The sequence below is a fragment of the Carcharodon carcharias genome, chromosome 1 (assembly GCF_017639515.1).
Source record: "Carcharodon carcharias isolate sCarCar2 chromosome 1, sCarCar2.pri, whole genome shotgun sequence".
Taxonomy (NCBI): domain Eukaryota; kingdom Metazoa; phylum Chordata; class Chondrichthyes; order Lamniformes; family Lamnidae; genus Carcharodon; species Carcharodon carcharias.
In genome coordinates, this window is record NC_054467.1 from 43,444,747 (window position 1) to 43,464,091 (window position 19,345).

Sequence of the window (19,345 nt, forward strand, 5' to 3'; positions counted from 1 at the left end):
TGCTGGCCTAGCCAGTTATGCCCAAATCCTGTAAATGAATAAAATAGAGGTGATTGGTTCCTTATGCTGCACAGAAGGCTATGGGACAGACGCAGCACCTCCTTCCCTGGCAGCCATCTTGTGGCAAGGTGCCTCTGCTGGCTGCAACTCTAAAAGTTTCCCCTGGGCAGCTTCCACTGGCATGGTACACTGAAGGAACATCTGGAATACTGGCATATGCTGCTGCCCTGATGGCAAGCAGCTGTGACTCATGGGTGGCTTTATTTTAAATTATTCTGTTCACCATCATCTTCTTCCTGTACCACCTGTTATTGTGACAGATTTCTAGAAAGGGAGGGTAGAATGCAAGCATGGGTGACCATCATTCCTCCTTGAGATTAGCAAAACAAAGGGGTGGAAAATGGAATCCATATAGGGCTTCAAAGAGATACCAGGGTGACAGTGCAAGTGCTCACTCAGTAACCTGGCACTGGCAAAATTTTGCTGACCTCACTATATCATGGCAAGAGCTAGGAGCCCTCTTTCCTTCCCCACCCTGGCAACGCTGAGCTTTTCAGCACGCGTTTCACACTGGCTGGCCGTTAGTTGGCCAGCCAGCGTGAAAACACGGTTGGGGGCCAAAAGTGGATGGGGTTCCATTTCCCAGCCGCTGCCAGGCCCATGGATTGCGTGCACCTGATGCCCAAAACATTCAGGCCAGATTGTATTTGGGACAGTTTCTTAGAACAATACATTCTGGAACCAACCAGGGAGCAGACTATTTTAGACCTGGTAATGTGTAATCAGACAGGATTAATTAATGACCTCTTGGCAAAGGTTCCTCTGGGTAAGAGTGATCATAACATGGTGGAATTTCACATTCAGTTTGAGAGTGAGAAATTTGGGTCTGAAACTAGTCTCTTAAGCTTAAATAAAAGCAACTGAAAGGGTATGAAGATAGAGTTGGCTAAAGTGGACAGGGAAAATAGGTTAGAAGTTAAGACGATAGAGAATCAGTGCATACGTTTAAGGAAATATTTCATAACTCTCAACAAAGATATTTAATTGAGAAAGAAAGATCTATGAGAAGGATGCATGATCCATGGCTAACTAAGGAAGTTAAGAATGGTATTAAATTGAAAGAAAGGGCCTACAGTGCTCTGAAAATTAGTGGTGAGCAAGAAGGTTGGGAAAATTTTAGAGACTAGCAAACGATGATCAACAGAAAATAAAGATGGAGGAATTAGAATATGAGAGAAAGCTAGCAAGATAATTTAAAAATACACAATAAAAGATTCAATAGGTATAAAAAAAAAGGATAAGAGTAACTACAGCAAGTGTTGGTCCCTTAGAGGATGAGACTGGGGAATTACTAATGGGAAATAAAGAAACGGTAGAGACTTTGAAAAAGTAGTTCATAGTTGTCTTCACCATAGAAGACACAAAAAGAACCCTAGAACGGTCAGAAATCAAGAGGCAAAAACGAGAGAGAAACTTAAAACAATCATGTTCACTAGAGTACTAGGAAAACTAAAGGGACTAAAGGCTGACAAATCCCCTGAATCTGATGGCTGAATTTTAGGGTCTTAAAAGAAGTGTCTGCAACAATAGTGAATGCATTGGTTGTAATCTTCCAAAACTCCCTAGATTCAGGAAAGCTCCAGGTGATTGGAAAACCAAAAATGTAACATTTCTATTCAAGAAAGGACGAAAAGAAAAAATAGGAAACTATAGGCCAATTAGCCTCGCATCTGTCATTGGGAAAATGCTGGAATCCATTATTAAGGAAGTAGAAATTTAGAAATCATACAATCAGCAGAGTCAACACAGTTTTATAAAAGGGGAACTGTATTTGACAAATTTATTAGAGTTCTTTGAAGATGTAACAAGCGAGGTGGATAAAGGGGAATAAGTACATTTAGTGTATTTGGATTTCCAAAAGCCCAGATAAAACATTACTGCACAAGATAACAGCTTGTGGCTGTTAGGGAGTATATATTAGGATGGATAGAGGATTTACTAACAGGAAACAGAGAGTTACGATAAATGCGTCATTTTCAGATTGGCAAATTGTTACTAGTGGAGTGCTACAGGGATCAGTATCAGTGTTGGGGCCTCAGCTATAAACAATCTATATTAATGACTTTGATTAAGGGACAGACTGTATTGTAACCAAATTTGCTGATGATACAAAGATAGGTAGGAAAGCAAGTTGTGGAGACAGAGTCCGCAAAGGTATATAGATAGGTTAAGTGAGTAGGCAAAAATTTAGCAGATGCAGCACAATGTGGGAAAATGTGAGGTTGCCCACTTTGGCAGGAAGAATAGAAAAGCAGAATATTATTTAAATGGAGAGACTGCAGAATGCTACAGTACAGAGGGATTTGGATGTCCTTATATATGGATTACAAAATGTTACCATGCAGATCCAGCAACAAATTAAGAAGGCAAATGGAATATTGGCCTTTATTGCAAGGGGGGTGGAGTATAAAAGTAGGTTAGTCTTGTTACAGGACACTGGTAAAACCATACATAGAGTACTATGTCGAGATTTGGTCTTCTTACTCAAGAAGGACTACACTTTCATTTGGTGGTCTTATAGTGCAGTGGTTAGTATCCCTACCTCTAAGCCCAAAAGTTCAGGGTTAAAGTCCCACTTCAGGACTTGATGCCTAAGGAAAGGGGTGGGGTGCTGGTTCGCTGTTATGAATCAGATTGGTGCAACAGCATGGGGTTCAATTCTTATTCCAGTTGGGTTGGTTTTGGGACCTGCCTTCTTGCCCTAACCACGGTGGAGATCATGGCGCTGTGGGTTTGACCTGCCTGTGGGCAGAGAGCTGAAGAAGACAATTGCATTTGAAGCTGTTCAGAGAAGATTCATTGGGCTGATTCCTGGGATGAAGGGATTGTCTTAGGAGGAAAGATTGAGCAAGTGGGGCCTATACTGTACTCATTAGAGCTTAGAAGAATGAGAGATGATCTTATTGAAACATTATAAAATATTGATGGGCTTGACAGTGTAGATGCTGAGAGGATGTTTCCCCTCTTGGGGGAATCTAGAACTGTGGAGTACTGTTTAAAAGTAAGGGGTAACCCATTTAAGACAGAAATGAGGAGGAATTTCTTTTCTCAGTGGGTCATCAATCTTTGGAATTCTCTTCCACAACGAGCAGTGGAGGCTGGGTGATTGAATATATTCAAGGCTGAGTTAGACAGATTTTTGATCTACAAGGGTGTTAAGGGTTACTGGGGGCCTTGCTGGACAGGGGACTTAATGCCACAATCAGATCAGCCATGATCTTAAATGGCAGGGCCGAATGGCCTACTCCTGCTGTTATTCCTTAAGATCTTATGATGAGGGTGGGCCTTTCCACTCCCAGCAAATACAAGTATACTGCTGGATGTCAACTTAGAATCAACTCGCTGCTTCACTGGAGCCTGGTTTGAACTCTAGCCTTCTGACTTGGAGGTATTATGAATGCGAGGTTGTATAAGATGGTCATGTTTTGGGACTGTCTGTTTAATTCAAGGTAAAATAGGGTAGTGAATGGAGACACATAAGTGATCTGTTTCAAATTCTGACCAACAATGAGCCTGGGCAGCTTATTTACCATTGGGGATGGGGGTTGGTGATGGTGGTGGGGGTGGGGGGGGAGGTCCCAGGGTAAGACCCACCAAGAGAAAGGTGCAAAATGTTCACACTTGAAACAAAGGCAAGAACTGGGCTAACTGTGGATGGACTTTCTGTCTCAGAGTTTTGTACAGAAAGAGAAAGACAGAAGGTTGCTGTGAGTGTGATCAGCAGAGAGGAGTGTGCTGCCTTTCTGTGGACTAACAGGCTGAATGAGGGAGGGAACAAGGTTTCTGGTCAAAAAGACACTGGGGTGCTGCTTTGGGCTGCATTAGTGTGTGTAAGTTGGAGTTTGGTGAGAAAGGGGCTTTTAAGGGTTAATTTAAGGATTAATTTCCATCCAAAGTCTAGTCTTTCTTTAATTTAGCAACTAACTAAAAGTTGCTCTTTGGGTTCGACAAGGTGAGTTTTGGTCCAGCTTTAAAACAGGAATTATACAGGCTCTGCTTGCAGCTGCAGCTAGTTAATTAGATGACTGTCTTAATTAGGTTTTCTGAAGCTAGATTCAGAGAGCATAAAATCAGGCCATCTACAGTGCTGCCTTGTCTGAGTTAGAATGCTTCTTTGGGTTGCATCAGAATGCTTAAGTTGGAATTTGGTGAGAAAGGGAGTTCGGTGAAGAGAGAAGGAGGTGATCCTTTCATTTTCTACCTTTCCTCAGTAAGAAGAGCGGCGACCTTGGTAATTAGGACCTGGTGAATATTTCTTCTGTCCTTAATGTTCTCTAATCTAGAAGAAGTAAAAGTAAAGGGAGTAATTTAAGAGCAAGCCACGGCAAGGCAGCTCAGTCAAGTGGAATGCTCCTCCTGTGCAATGTGCAAAGTCAAGGACAATTCCAGAGTCCGGAGTGACCATATGTGCAGGAAGCATCTCCAGCTACAGCTACTCGAAATCCACATTTCGGAGCTGGCGCTGCAGCAGGAGTCACTGCAGAACATCCACAAGGATGAGATCATCATGGATAGCACTTACAGTAAGATAGTCATACCGCAGGTAAAGAGTGCACAGGCAGAAAGGGAATGGATGACCGCCAAACAAAGTAGAAGCACTAGGCAGGTAGTGCAGGAGTCCCCTGGGTCTATCTCCCTCTCTAACAGATTTTCCATTTTGGATACTGCTGGGGGAGATAGTTTCTCAGGGGAATGCAGTGAGAGCCAAGTCCATGGCACCACAAGTGGCTCAGTTGCATGGGGCGGGGGGTGGGAGGCTGGGGGGGTGCTGTGGAAACAAGTGTGGGAGAGCAATAGTGATAGGAGATTCTATTGTAAGAACAGATAAACATTTCTGCGGCCGCAGACATGACACCAGGATGGTATGTTGCCTCCCTAGTGCCAGGATCAAGGATGTCTCTGAGCGGCAGCAGGACATTCTGAAGGAGGAAGGTGAAAAGCCAGAGGTCGTGGTCCATATCGGTACCAATTAAGGATAGTATTAGATCCAAAGAGGAGTCATATAAAGTTGCTCTAAAAAGCAGGAAGCCTGAGGATTGGGAGCAGTTTAAAATTCAGCAAAGGAGGACCAAGAGATTTATTAAGAGGGGAAAAATAGAGTATGAGAGTAAACTTGCAAAAAGCATAAAAGCAGACTGTAAAATCTTCTATAAGTATGTAAAAAGAAAAAAATTAATGAAGACAAATGTTGGTCCCTTACAGTCCAAAATGGGGGAATTTATAACAGAAAACAAGGAAATGACAGAGCAATTAAACAACTACTTTAGTTCTCTCTTCATGGAGGAAGACACAGATAATTTCCCAGAAATGCTGGGGAACGAAGGGCCTGGCAAGGAGGAGGAACTGAAGGAAATTAGAATTACTAAAAAAATTGTGCTGGAGAAATTAATGGGACTGAAAGCCGGTAAATTCCCCAGGCCTGATAATCTGCATCCCACGGTACTAAAGGAGGTGGGCATGGAGATAATGAATGCATTGGCTGTCATCTTCCAAAATTCTACAGGTTATGGAACAGTTCTGGCAGATTGGAGGGTGGCAAATGTAACCCCACTATTTAAAAAAATAAGGGAGGGAGAAAACAGGGAATTACAGACCGGTTAGTCTAACCTTAGTATTAGGAAAGATGCTAGGGTCTATTATAAAGAATGTGATAGCAGGACACCTAGGCCAGGATTTTTCCCTTGTCGGGGAGGCTTGGCGGGGCTGGTGGGAATGGTCAGGGAACCGACTGCCGTCTGCGATCAGGGCCGGGCCACAATTTCACGCTGGGGAGCCAATTAAGGCCCGCCCAGTGTGAAACGTGCGCAGCAGCGCTGCCTGTGTGTGGGTGGGGAAGAGGCCGAGAGCGCAAGTTCGCACTTGCGCACAGGTAAGCATTGGAAAAGCTCCCTGAAGCACAGGGACATGTTATTAATGAAAAGTTTAAGTTTTTATTTTATTTTTAATTGCTGTTGGAAACCTCATCCGGCCTGTGGATGAGGTTTCCTAAAAAAAATGCAAAGGCCACTTGGCCTTTACACCTTCCTGCCAACCATAACGGCAGTGAGAAATTTATTTCAATTACATTTTTAATGGCCTTTTAATTGCCAGCAGGTGTGCTGCTGACTCCCGCGCGCACCAGCCAACTGAAATATCGCGCGAATGTGGAATGATGTCAGGACTCTCGCCTGACGTCATTGCATGTCATTTTATGCTTGAGTGGGTCAGGCAGACACCCGCCTGCTCAGCAAAAACCTTGCCCTTAGAAAATAGCAACAGGATTAGACAAAGTCAACATGGATTTATGCAAGGGAAATCATGTTTGACAAACCTACTGGAGTTTTTTGAGGGGGTAACTAGCAGAATAGAGAATGGAGAACCAGTAGATGTAGTGTAATTGGATTTTCAGAAACTTTTAATAACGTCTCACAGAAGAGGTCAGTATGCAAAATTAATGCACATGGGATTGGGGGTAATGTATTGGCGTGGATTGAGAATTGGTTAGCTGACAGCAAATAGAATAAATGGACCTTTTTCAGAGTGGCAGGTGGTGACTAGTGGGGTACCACAGGGATCAATGCTTAGGTCCCAGCTCTTCACAATATATATCAATGATTTGGGTGAGGGAACCAAATGTAATATTTCCAAGTTTGCTGATGACATGAAACTTGGTGGGAATGTGAGTGGTGAGGAGAATATTAAGATTCTTCAAGGCGATTTAGACAAGTTGAGTAACTGGACAAATACATGGCAGGTGCAGTATAATGTGGATAAGTGTGAAGTTATCCACTTCAGTAGGAGAAACAGAATAGCAGAGTATTATTTAAATGGTTATAGGTTGGGAAGTGTTGATGTACGAAGGGACCTGGGTGTCCTTGTGCACCAATCAATGAAAGCAAGCATGACAGTGCAGCAAGCAGTTAAGAAGACAAATGATATGTTGGCCTTCATTGTGACAGGACCTGAATACAGGAGTAAGGATATCTTACTGCAGCTGTACAGGTTCTTGGTGAGACCACACTTGGAGTACTGTGTGCAGTTTTGATCTCCTTACCTAAGAAAGGATATACTTGCCACAGAGGCAGTGCAGCAAAGGTTCACCAGACTGATTCCTGGGATGAATTTATTTTGTATGAAGGAGAGATTGGGCTGACTAAGCCTGTATTCACTGGAGTTTAGAAAAATGAGAGGGGATCTCATTGAAATGGACAGACTGGATGCAGGGATGATGTTTCCTCTGGCTGGGGTGAGTCTAGAACAAGGGATAACCGTCTCAGGGTATGGGGTAGGTCATCTAGGACTGAGATGAGGAGAAACCTCTTCACTCAGAGGGTGGGGAACCTGTGGAATCCTCGACCACAGAAGGCTATGGAGGCCAAGTCACTGAATATATTTAAGAAGGAGATAGATAGATTTCTGGACTCTAAAGGCATCAGGGGGTATGGGGAGAGAGCAGGATTATGGCATTAAGATGAAGGATCAGCCATGATCATGTTGAATGGCAGAGCAGACTATAAGGCCCTATTCCTGCTCCTATTTGTTTATGTTTCCATGGCAATCTAAAAATTCAGAAAGTGGGTCCTGGCAGGACCATAGGAAGGAATTGCCAGCAGTAGGCCTTACTGCATGTAGTCAGCTCAGGATTTCTCCAGAAACTGAGAGAAGTGCCTTTTTATGGTCACTCAACATTACGACTCGGTTTAACAGGGAGAAGCAAACCCATTGGAAGTTGGGAGTGATGTTGGACTGATTCCTGTAAAAACTGCAATTCTACAGAGAGTGGGCAGTGAAGTATAACAGTGGTGTGGGTTTTTTTGGTGGTGTTAAAAAGTTAAAGAGGGAAATATCATATCTTTAGTTTAGAGCACTAGCTGCGTACTAAGAAATGTTTGGTCAATGTTGCTTTTAGTTTGTTACAGTAAAAGTCTTAAAACTTGAAAATTTTGTCATGTAATTCTTTTAAGTCAGTCACAGGGAATTCAAATATCTTTAAAAGTTATTGATCTATATGGGGATCGTAACAGAGGCAGGAATGCTACCCCCAAGCCAAAGGATCATTGAGAGCTGTATGGTGTATTGCCTTGCATGCCCTGCTGAGGAAGTGGAACTTTTTACAGCACTGCGTGGTTCTTGGGGTGAGGGACGTAGCAGTGAGTGACAATAGCACCACCCTCTAACTCGTATGAGTTACAATTCTAGGTGACTTGATGCCTCACAAAGGCAGGAGTCCAACTGTCCTGCTTTCAACATTCCTCAGAGGCTTGGAGTCTGAAAGAGTATGGTTGGCTATTCTTAATGCTTGGCTTAGTGCCATGCCATCGGCCTCTGGGCACGGATAGCACTGGAATAATCATAATTATTTCCAAGTGCAATAAAATATTGATAAGATAGTGAAGTAATTTGAGAGAGAAATTAAAAAGCCAATCAGTGTTCTTAGTCTCCTTATGGCTCTTCCAGTGATCTACAGCAAGCACAGGCTGAACAGTGCATTTGAAAGGCTGCACTAGAGGTACAATTGCTTGCACTAACTTTACTCCAGGTTTAGACTAAAGCTTATGCCAAAACTAATGCAAATGAGATTACCCAGAAAGTTTCTGCATCTCCCTCTAGAGGCCAGTGGCAGATTTGTCATGTATTTTAAAAAGTTGCATGAGCAGTGTAAGTCCCAGCAGGGAAATTTGAGGCTGCATGATTCTTGTAGTGGGGTGTTGGACTGCACTGAAAAAAAGCAGTGCTTTATTTTGGAAGCCTGAGTAAATTAGTCATAGCTTCAGTGAATTCCAATGCCTCTGCCTAGAAATGTTGGAGGGTGTAACAGCACCAGAATGTACGGAGGAATGTACCCTTCAGGTGAAACGCCCTAAGTTTTTGCAGAGTGTGTTATGTGCAGTGGAAGATTCTGAGATGTTATAGAGGGAAGTTATAAGGACCAGTCTCAAGGAACTACCTCTGTGTTGCAGAGGAAATGTTTTAATCAGGTGGATATGCACTAGGTTTTATGGAGCATAATCGTGTCCTAGATGAAGTGATGATAGCTATGGGTGAAAGTTTTATTCTGGGTCATGATGCCTTGGAATTGTTCTGCCCAGCTGGAACATAAGAACAGGAGTAGGCCATTCCGCCATTTTAGGGGACCATGGCTGATATGATCTAACTTTATATGCATATCTTTGTGCTTAACATTTAAAGTTTGGGAGTCTTTGCCCATCTGTTTTTGGTTAGTTGAAACTAAGTCTCAGGCATACCCTTGGCCACCTTCTTGCCCAGATGCCAAAACATGGGGGAGTAGGAAGCTCTAATCTACTGGTTAAAGGTTTTTTTTCTGTGTCCAGGGTGAATGTGTTTGTGCCATTACAGTGGTGTACAATGTAAAACAATTTTCTGGTTCTGGAGACTGTGATTATCCTCACAAAAACCTGTTTGAGTCTTGGTGAACTAAGTCGGTGGCCACTGAGTCCAGTCTTCAGGCCATGAACTATATGTGGATGATACACAGGAACTGGGGTCTTTATACTTTTCACATGTAGCAGTTAGTATTAAATTAGGGCAATAGAATTGTTTAATCTCTAGGCAAATTTTCTTCTTATCCAGGTGAGGGATATTAATAGCGAGATTAGAAGAATTTTCCATTATTGCCCCCTTGTTGTAAGTCTTAAGGTTAACGGAGTTACAGATCACCCAAGATGGGGCTTGAAGTCATAGGTGGTTGAAAAGTAACTTATTAAATATTAAGTAGTTTATTAAGAAGCAACAAGTTAAATATAATACATGAGCTAAATAGACAGGAAAAGCATAAGGTCAGTTTACTGGTCCGAAGGACAAATGGACGGATGATGCCAAATTCTGCAGCTGGGGTGGGAGTCACTTGTCTGTTCTGTTCTCCTCTTGTTCTGTTTCTTCTCGAATTAACCAAGGTGCTGGGAAGCTCTTCCTCCAGTCTTCTTCCATGTGAAGAAGGCAGCTGCTGATCAGGACTGCACCCTCAACCCCAGAGCTTGTTGTTTACCCTATGTCAATCACTTGCTCAAGTAGGCCTGGCAATGACTGCAGGACAGATACCCAAAGTGCCTGTCCTGCAGTCACCCACCCATCATTTTGACTGAGGTCATCTTTTAGCTTATCTCATGCTCAGTGCTATTTGTTAACTCCTTCCAGACATTTGTATCGATAAGACAGGACACGGGGCACCACAAGACTCCTTGAGAGACTATCTTTGTGGCAATTATCTTTGTTTTGCCTAGGTTTGACTGCTAGAGATTGTGTTTTTCCAGAGAGAAAATAGCTTTTCTGCTAGGTGGTCTGCTGTGATGTCTACTAATTCCATAAGAATTCTATAATACTCTGAAAAGTACTTACTTTGTTTCCACCAAATACTCCCAGGTCAGATACAGCTAGACAATGGATAGTGAATTCCTTTTACTCCACTCACCATATACCTTTAAGCCTAATCTCAGAAAAATGCGCTCTTTGTCACCAAAAAAATGTATTCATTTCTCACATTAGTCAGCCTAATGGTAACTTTGATTGATATAAAGAAAGAACTTGCACTTATAGAGTGTCTTTCATATACATAAGCCATCCCAAAATGCTTCACAGCTGATGAAGTAGCAGAGTACATAATATTTGTAACATCAACTGTCCTTTTAATTTTTTGGAGGGTGGAATTGTACTGCAGCTGCCCAAATTAACTTCACTAAGAAGCCTTACATTTAGCAGAGATGGGCTGAAATTCAGCGAGACTGATGCAATGATAGCCCAAATTCCAAAAATGCACAGACACAATGTGACGCACTGTTCCACCTAGTCGCCTAATACTGTTCCAGTTAACCCTGAAATTTCTTAATGTGCTGTGCTTATCCAATGAGTGCTATGAACATCTAAAATGAACAAAGAAGGCATTATAATAGTTTACTTCCTGCTTTGTCAACTGCTGACAGTCCCTTACCTGTTGAATTAATAATTTTACAAATAGCATTTGTCCTTGCTTAACTGTTAAATGAGACAAACTTTTTAAACATATTTTTACATTAATACTATCCTAGTATAAGAATTGTTTTTTTTAATTGTTAACTTATTGAAACCCCACCTATGCCACAGTTCTTGTTGTATAAACAAGCATCTGAAGATGGTATGGAGAAGAGCCATGAGAGATAATGAGATATAATATGACATAAACTATAGCTTATATCTTATTAAAAAGATATCTAAGTGGAGTACCTGTGATAAAATCAGCTCAGAAAAAATCTTTTGGATACATCAAGCAAGACAAGAGGGCTGTGAGAAGCAAGTTTATTACAGAAATCAGGAAGTCTTTCTTTATAAATATTGATCAATAGCTCTCAGCAGGACAAGTGATTGAAGCCAGAACTTATTAAAAAACAGATAATGAAATGGGAGGACAGTAGAGTTGGTGTTCTGGAACAATGAAATCAAATGAACTGAAAGGTCTTCTTCATCCAAATCTTTTGTGCAATCTATAGCTATTTGTCATGAATGAAAACAATCAATAAAATAATTTTGATCCTATGGCTTACTTTTGGAGTTCTTGTCCCACATCAATAAATAGCTGCATCAGATGTTGACTTCTGCTTTGTCACTGAACTATGTCCTCGTTGTAGTTGATTTGCAAATTCAAATCCAAGACACATTTACAAATCTCACCAACACAATGATTGTTTCATTAACAAAACCATTGCACAAGCTGATGCACTTTGTTATGTATCTGTATTGTAATTTAAAAACAAGAAATACATGGCATTCTATGGGACTTCCAATTGATGTTAATGGTCTAATCTATAGCCATTAGTTGATTCTTGATACCACACTAATCTACACAAATGACCAGTAATACCCTTTTAACAAATGTACAGGTCCTAGACAGTTCATATTCTCATCAAAGGCTTTCGGGGAATTCCTCAATACAGCGGGTGGCAATCTCAACTCTAAACAAGCAGGTGAGTCACATGTCAGGTGACAAGGCAGGTTTGAAAGCAGTTTAGTACTTAACAGTAGTCTTATGTTTAAAGAGAAACAAAGAATTTGCATTATATATTGCATTTCATGATCGCAAGACATCTTGAAGTACTTCACAGCCAATTGAGTAATTTTGAAAGATACCAATGATAAAGCTGGGAAACACAAAGCAAAGAAATAAATAACCAGTTCATCAAATTTACTTTGATGCCGTTGGTTGAAGAATAAATGTTGACAAGGCCAATGCCTTGTTCTTCAACTAATCCTGTGGAATATTTTACTTCCACCAAGCCAGCAATGAGAGCCTTTGTTTAATATCTGTCCAAAAGAACAGCACTTCCAAGAGTACTATTACACTCACTGCACTGAAGGGTCAGCCTAGATAGATACTCAAGTCTCTGGAGTGGGGCTTAAAACTCACAACCCTCCGACCTGACTAAAGAACAAAAACAGTCAATTTAATGACAGCCTTATTCATCAGTTTAGAGGGGAGTAAATTGCCATGACGAAGATTATTAAATACATTTGTCACAAATATTTCAAATTGTGTTCCTGAAATGTGTGGAGCAGGAAGGGCTTTAGATTACATGAACATTAGAATGAGGGAGGCAATATGAAATAAATATTGATAATCAGAGGACACAGATTTTGAAGTGATTGGTAAAGGAACTAACAGTGACAAGAGGAAACATTTTTTTACACAGCTGGTGTTTAGAACCTGGAATGCACTAAAGTGCAGCAGAGGCAAACTCATTTGTGGTTTCAAAGGGAACTGAATAAGCATCTGAAGAGAAAACATTTACAAGGCTAAAGAAATAGGGCAGGGGAGTGGGACTAGCTGATTATCTCTTGCAGAGAGCTAGCATAGACATAAGAACAAAAAAACTGCGGATGCTGGAAATCCAAAACAAAAACAGAATTACCTGGAAAAACTCAGCAGGTCTGGCAGCATCGTGGCCTCCTACTGTGCTGTAACCATTCAATGATTCTAAGATTCTAACTATACTCCAGAATTTAAACAAACATTAAGGCTGGAATTTTCTGCTCCCTTTGATGGTGGACATCATGGCAGATGCGGTGGGGGTGGGGTGGGGGGGGGGGGACACAACAATATGGCCAGAAGGCCAAAAATTGGTTTCACATTGTTGTTAAACTAGTTAGCCATCGTCCGCTCCACCCGTCAATAGCGGGCTGCCTTTACCACTGTCTAACATTGGAAACCTCATTTCAATGCATTTGCATCTCATCATCTTGCCTGGGCCGGAATCATCCTCCCACATCAGATTTATTGCCCATGTTGGCAGGAAAACACGCTAGCCCAGAACAGGTGTGGACAAGTGTGACATGTAGAAGTTGGGACTTACTGGTAAGGCCTTGTTCACATCGCAGGCATCCGAGGAACAAAGGATGCTGGAGCCCTACAGCTACCAGGCCCTGGAGGAATATGTGTGTCACATGCTGGGTGGATTTTCATGGACATGGCTCTCCTGTGAAGCAGTTTACAGAAGGCCGGAGGTCTCCGTTGGTGTCTGGGGACTGCTTCAGGACATCACAGTCTTGACCATGGGCTGCTATGGATGATTGGTGAGCAGGGAGAGGAAGGTCCAGCTGTGAGTGGGAGTGGAAGGGGTACCATGGGGGTGGGAGAGGAAGGTCTGGGTTTGACTGTGGAGGAGGTTGAGAGGGGGTGAACAAAGGTCTCGGGGGGCGAGGGGCGGTGAGGTTGGGAGGAATGAACGAAGGTGTCAGGGAGAGATGAGGTTGGGAGGGAGGGAGGGTGTACTGGGGGGGAGGGCATGGGAGGATGTGGCAACTGGGAAGGTAGATGTAAGAGTGAAGGAAGATGTAAGGGAAAGAGTTCAGAGTAGGGAAGGACTTTGGAGGGGGAAGGAGTCCGGTGGGAGAAAGGAGTTCGGAGGGGGGAAGGAATCCAAGGAAGGAAGGAATTCGGATGGGGGAAGGAGTCTAGGAGGAGGAAGGAGTCTGAAGGAGGAAGGAGTCTGGGGAGAAGAGGGCATAGGGTGGAGAAGGAATTGGGTGGAGGAGAGGCTAAGGTTGGAGAAGGGAGTAAGGGGGGGAGATGTCCAGGTGAACATGCAAGTCTGTGGAGTCAATGACTGCCTCCTGGGGAGTGAACTGAGGGTGGGCATGGTAGGAGGGTATGGTGAGTATGGGAGGGGGCAAAGTGAGCTGGAAGGGTGGGAGGCTGAGGGTGCAGTGGTAGCGGTAGAAGGGACGACAAGGCTGGTTGGTGGAGACCCGGAGGCAGACACAGAAGCTAGGGTGGGAAGGAGGAGGGTGGGGAGGTCAATGTGGAAAGGGGCGGGATTCTCAGGAAGATAGGGAATGCGCACATCCACCTGGGCATCCTGGAAAGGCAAGGATTCTGGTTGGTAGGTGATGGTGGGGACATGGAAGTTGGTGCGGGGGGGGTGGTGGTTGAGGCGGGTGTCAACTATGATGGAGGAAAGGACATGGATGATGGGGAGGGGAAAGGACAGGGGAGCTGAGAAGAAACCTAACGACTAGCATGGCTGTCAAAATCGAAAGTGAGCGGAGCCTTGTGTTGGACAGGCACATGTGCTGTATGGGAGTGCGATCTGCGGGTGGGTGGAGATGCAGGTGGACGACTGAAAGAGAACCCCAGCAGGCAGCATTGAAAATGCTCGGGACAGTGAGATGTGTGTGATGGAGGAATGCTCCGCGTGCAAGGGAGAGTGCTTGCACGAGGCTCTGAAAGGCCTTGCCGCATACACACTTCTCCCTCCAGAATCACTCATGTGTGCAGCTGCGTGCAGCTGAACTGTTAGTTGGGGGGATGGAGGGGGAGGACTTGTGAAGCCTATCAATGAAGCTGAAAGAGACTATTACACATTATTCAGTGAAAGTAAATATATTTTCAAATACTAAAGTGACTGTGTTCACCCATGCAACCATTTGAGATCAGAAATTCTTAACTTTTCTAGTCCTACCACTTCGTCTAGGTGCTGCCCTGACATCTGCAGAAGGGATGGAGACAGCTTGTTCAATGGTTGGCCCGGTTGCCTCTTCAGCGTGCGTCATCTGGAGAACCAAGACCTTGAGGGCCCCGGCTTCTTTGCCTGTCCTCCTGTGGGCCAGCTGCTCCCTCTGCGGTGACAGAGGATGAGGTTGAGGGGGTCAAAGGCAAAGGGATCTCGGAGGGAGCAGACAACCTCTGAAATTCTTGAGCGGATGTGCCAAGGGTGTCCAGCTGCTGCTCCTCCTCCCTTCAGGTGCCCAAAGGCCATGTCCTGACTCCTTGAGGGGAAGGAGCACCTGGAGGGATGTTGAGGTGCCCCGTTTTCTTCTTGCGTTGCTACTGCAGGAACTCATCCATGGCTACCACAATGGAGTGCAGGTCTGTGTGCATCTGCATGTTCTGTTGGAGCAGGGTCACCATGGCATCCGCCCTCCTTTCCATGGAGACCTCCATACATGCACATTTGGGCACCACTTCATCAGAAAGGAGGTGGACGCACTCCTTCAACTCGCTGGCCACTCTGTTGAGGGTTCACAACAGTTCTGTGTGATGCTCCCCCGCCTTCTGCTGACTCTCCATGATGAGCTGGAAGGCCGAACCCAGAGGCTTGACATCTGGCTTCAATCTCACAGGTGCCTCTTCTGCAGCAGTCTTCCGAGTGCCGGGGAGCTGGGCTGAACCTGCCTCCTCCTGCTGCGGACATGTGTCAGTGCAGTGACAAGCAGATTGTGAACCCAAGCCTGCTCTAGATCTAGGTCCCACTGAGGTGTGTGTCTCTGCATTGGTAGAGGGTGTAAGTGGAGAGGGTAAGCGCTGTGATGAGTCTTCCAACCTGCTTATTTCCAGCTCTTCAACTGAGGAAGTGTCCTCTTCGCTGAGGGACTGGCTGGCTGAGGGTGTTAGTCGTTTGGCAGAGCTCCATGTGAACCAAAGTAGAGACAATTAGTGCATGGCAGCAGAGTCAAAAGCAGGAGAGACAGCACTCACAGTTACATTGAGAGATGGATGATGCGGTGCAGGATCCTCACAATGGTGCTTGTTGCTGATCTTACCATCGCCACAGGCACAGCCCACGTCCTCACCAGTCAGCGCGATGGCAATCTCCTTAAAGTGAGTGAGGGGCCTAATGTGGGCCACTCCATCCCTGGTCTATGACCTCTCCCTGCTATTGTGAGCCAGGTTCTCCTACATGAAAACAGGTGGAGAGAGTGTGTGCTGGACTCATGGCACTGCATGGAATTTTTGTGTGGTGAGCAGAGTCATGGACGGGATGATGACTTGAGCCCCAGAGGGTATGAGCCTGATGGGGATGTGAGGGTGTGTGTGAGAGTTAGTGGTGTTGTCCCTTGAGGAGTGAGATCCCTGTGGATGTGTGATAGGTTTGTGAGTGTGTGAGTTGAGAGTGATGAGGTGGTTGACTTACCCTGGTGGAACGGATGAGAGCATTCATCCTCTAACAGCACTGGGTGACTGACCTCCTCAATGCTCCGGCGGTGCTGACCGCCACTGCCACTGCCTCCCAGGCTCTGTTGCACCTCCTGCAGCCAGAGCAGGGGTAGAGGACATTGTGGCGTCCTTCCACTGTGTCCAGCAGGCGCCCCAGAGAGGCCACTAAATTTGAGGGCTGGCATCTTCTTTGCTTTCGGGGCCATATGTCACCTGGAGCAGTCCTGGTCTGAAAAAATGAAGTAGGCATGCATTCTGGTGTGCTTTAAATATGGCGCGCAGTGCAACAGAGCACTGAGGTCACAGTGTGGCACGCAAATCCGAGCCCATCAGTGAGCCAATGTGTTCCCCACGACTGCATAATTAATGAGGTGGTATGTGCCAAGAACAGAGCGATACGGCGCAAAACACCGCCATTGCGACTGGTGGGTAAAACATCCTTTTACCTGCTTGCTACTGCACTGTGCAAATCTGGGACAATTCCGTCCTAAGATACTGAAAGCAGTGGAAAAGAAATTTGTGCAAGGGGTCTAAGATTAGCCGATCCAATACCTTTTGTTTCCCACCACCGCTTAAGATTAAAATCAGTCTTACGTACTCCTTGGTCATTGCCTGTGAACATTTTCCACTTTGGAAACGGACAGTTTAGACGATTGTGAATGCAATAAAAGAAAATTTCAGAAATCAAACATTGACACTCAACAGCGTAAAATACAAAAGTGCATAATTATTTTTAAATTTCCATCGTATTGATCTGGGGCTTGATTTTAACTCTATGTCACTGAATTAGTTTTGAATCAGTTAAAATCGACCCCAGGAATCAGCCCATTTGGTAAACAGGAACTCCCTCACAAAGCTACAAAATTCACTGTGTTTATTGATCACATTTAATGACTGTGTTTCAGACTTTTTAAGATAGAAAACATTTAATTTAAATTGCATTAGAATGGTTATTTATTGAAATGCAGCACTGTGGATATACCTCCCCACATTGAATGCAGCAATTCATGAAGGTGGCTCACACTACCTTCTCAAAGGCAATCAAGGAGAGGCAATAGATGTTGGCCTTAGCAGTGAGGCTTTCATCCTGTGAACAAATTTAAAAAAAGGCCACGTTTTTGGGGATATTTAGGTAACTGCATATGCATGAAAAGAAATTGATCCTGGTTGAAATATTTTAATACCTTTAACGCTATGAAAGATACTTGTGTTTAGTGGTAACTGAAACCATACATCCCTTTGCATTTCTGATGGAGAAATAAAAGATGAGAGAATGAACAAGACCGGAATGCATTTGCTTGATTATAAATCAGATACTCTCAATTAAAAAATTGATAGCTCCTATTTTCAGGCAGGGGGTTCATGCTTTGTGAGCAGCCCATGCCTTGTCCTGTGGAGGCAGGCAGCGTGCAAATGTCATGCTGCTTCCTCATGTCAATGCTTGTAGCATTCATCTGAGTGCAACCCAAGCTTCTGGCTGGCTGAACCCTCAAAAGGAAACCTAGCAGTGAGCATGGCTAGCATGTGTTCCAGCTAGCCAATACCTTTTAAAGGCAGCAAGCACCTCTTAAAGGGGGGGCAATATTCATTAGAAGGAAGCTGCTGCTGACTGCCTGTATTGCAATTGGTTGCAACAACAAACAGATCAGATCTAAGCTCTGCAGTCATGCCACATCCAGTCGTGAATGGTGGTGGACAATTACACAGCTCACTGGAGGAGGGGGCTCGACAAATATCCCCATCCTCAAAGATGGTGGAGCCCAGTACATCAGTGCAAAAGATAAGGCTGAAGCATTCGCAATAGTCTTCAGCCAGAAGTGCTGAGTGGGTGATCGATCTCGGCCTCCTATGGAGGTCCCCAGCATCACAGATGCCAGTCTTCAGCCAATTCGATTCATTCAATGTGATATCAAGACACGGCTGGAGGCACTGGATAGTGTAAAGGCTTTTGGCCCTGACAATATTCCAGCATTAGTACTGAAGACTTGTGCTCTAGGGGCTTGCCACGCCCCTAGCCAAGTTGTTTCTGTACAGCTACAACACTGGCATCTACCCGACAATGTGGAAACTTGCCCAGGCATGTCCTGTACACAAAAAGCAGGACAAATCCAACCTGGCCATTTATTGCCCCATCAGTCTACCCTCGATCATCAGTGAAGTGATAAAAGGGGTCATCAACAGTGCTATCGAGCAGCACTTGCTTAGCAATAACCTGCTCACTGAAGCTCAGTTTGGGCTCCGCCAGGGTCACTCAGCTTTTGACCTCATTACAGCCTTGGTTCAAACATGGACTAAAGAGCTGAACTACAGAGGTGAGGTGAGAGTGATAGCCCTTGACACCAAGGCAGCAATTGACAGAGTGTGGCATCAAGGAAACCTAGCAAAACTGGAGTCAGTGGGAATCAGGGGGAAAACTCTCCGCTGGCTGGAGTCATACTGAGCACAAAGAAAGATGGTTGCAGTTGTTGGAGGTCAGTCATCTCAGCTCCAGGACATCACTGCAGGAGTACATCAGGGTAGTGTCCACCACCTAACCATCTTCAGCTGCTTCATCAATGAACTTCTTTCCATCATAAGGTCAGAAGTGGGGATGTTTGCTGATGATTGCACAATGTTCAGCAACATTCATGACTTCTCAGTTACTGAAGAAGTCCATGTCCAAATGCAGCAAGACTTGAACAATATCCAGGCTTGGGCTGGCAAATGGCAAGTAACATTCGTGCCATACAAGTGCCAGGCAATGACTGTCTCCAACAAGACAGAATCTAACTATCGCCTCTTGACATTCAATGGCATTACCATTGTTGGAACCCCACTATCAACATCCTGGGGCTTAACATTGACCAGAAAATGAACTGGACTAGCCATATAAATACTGTGCCTACA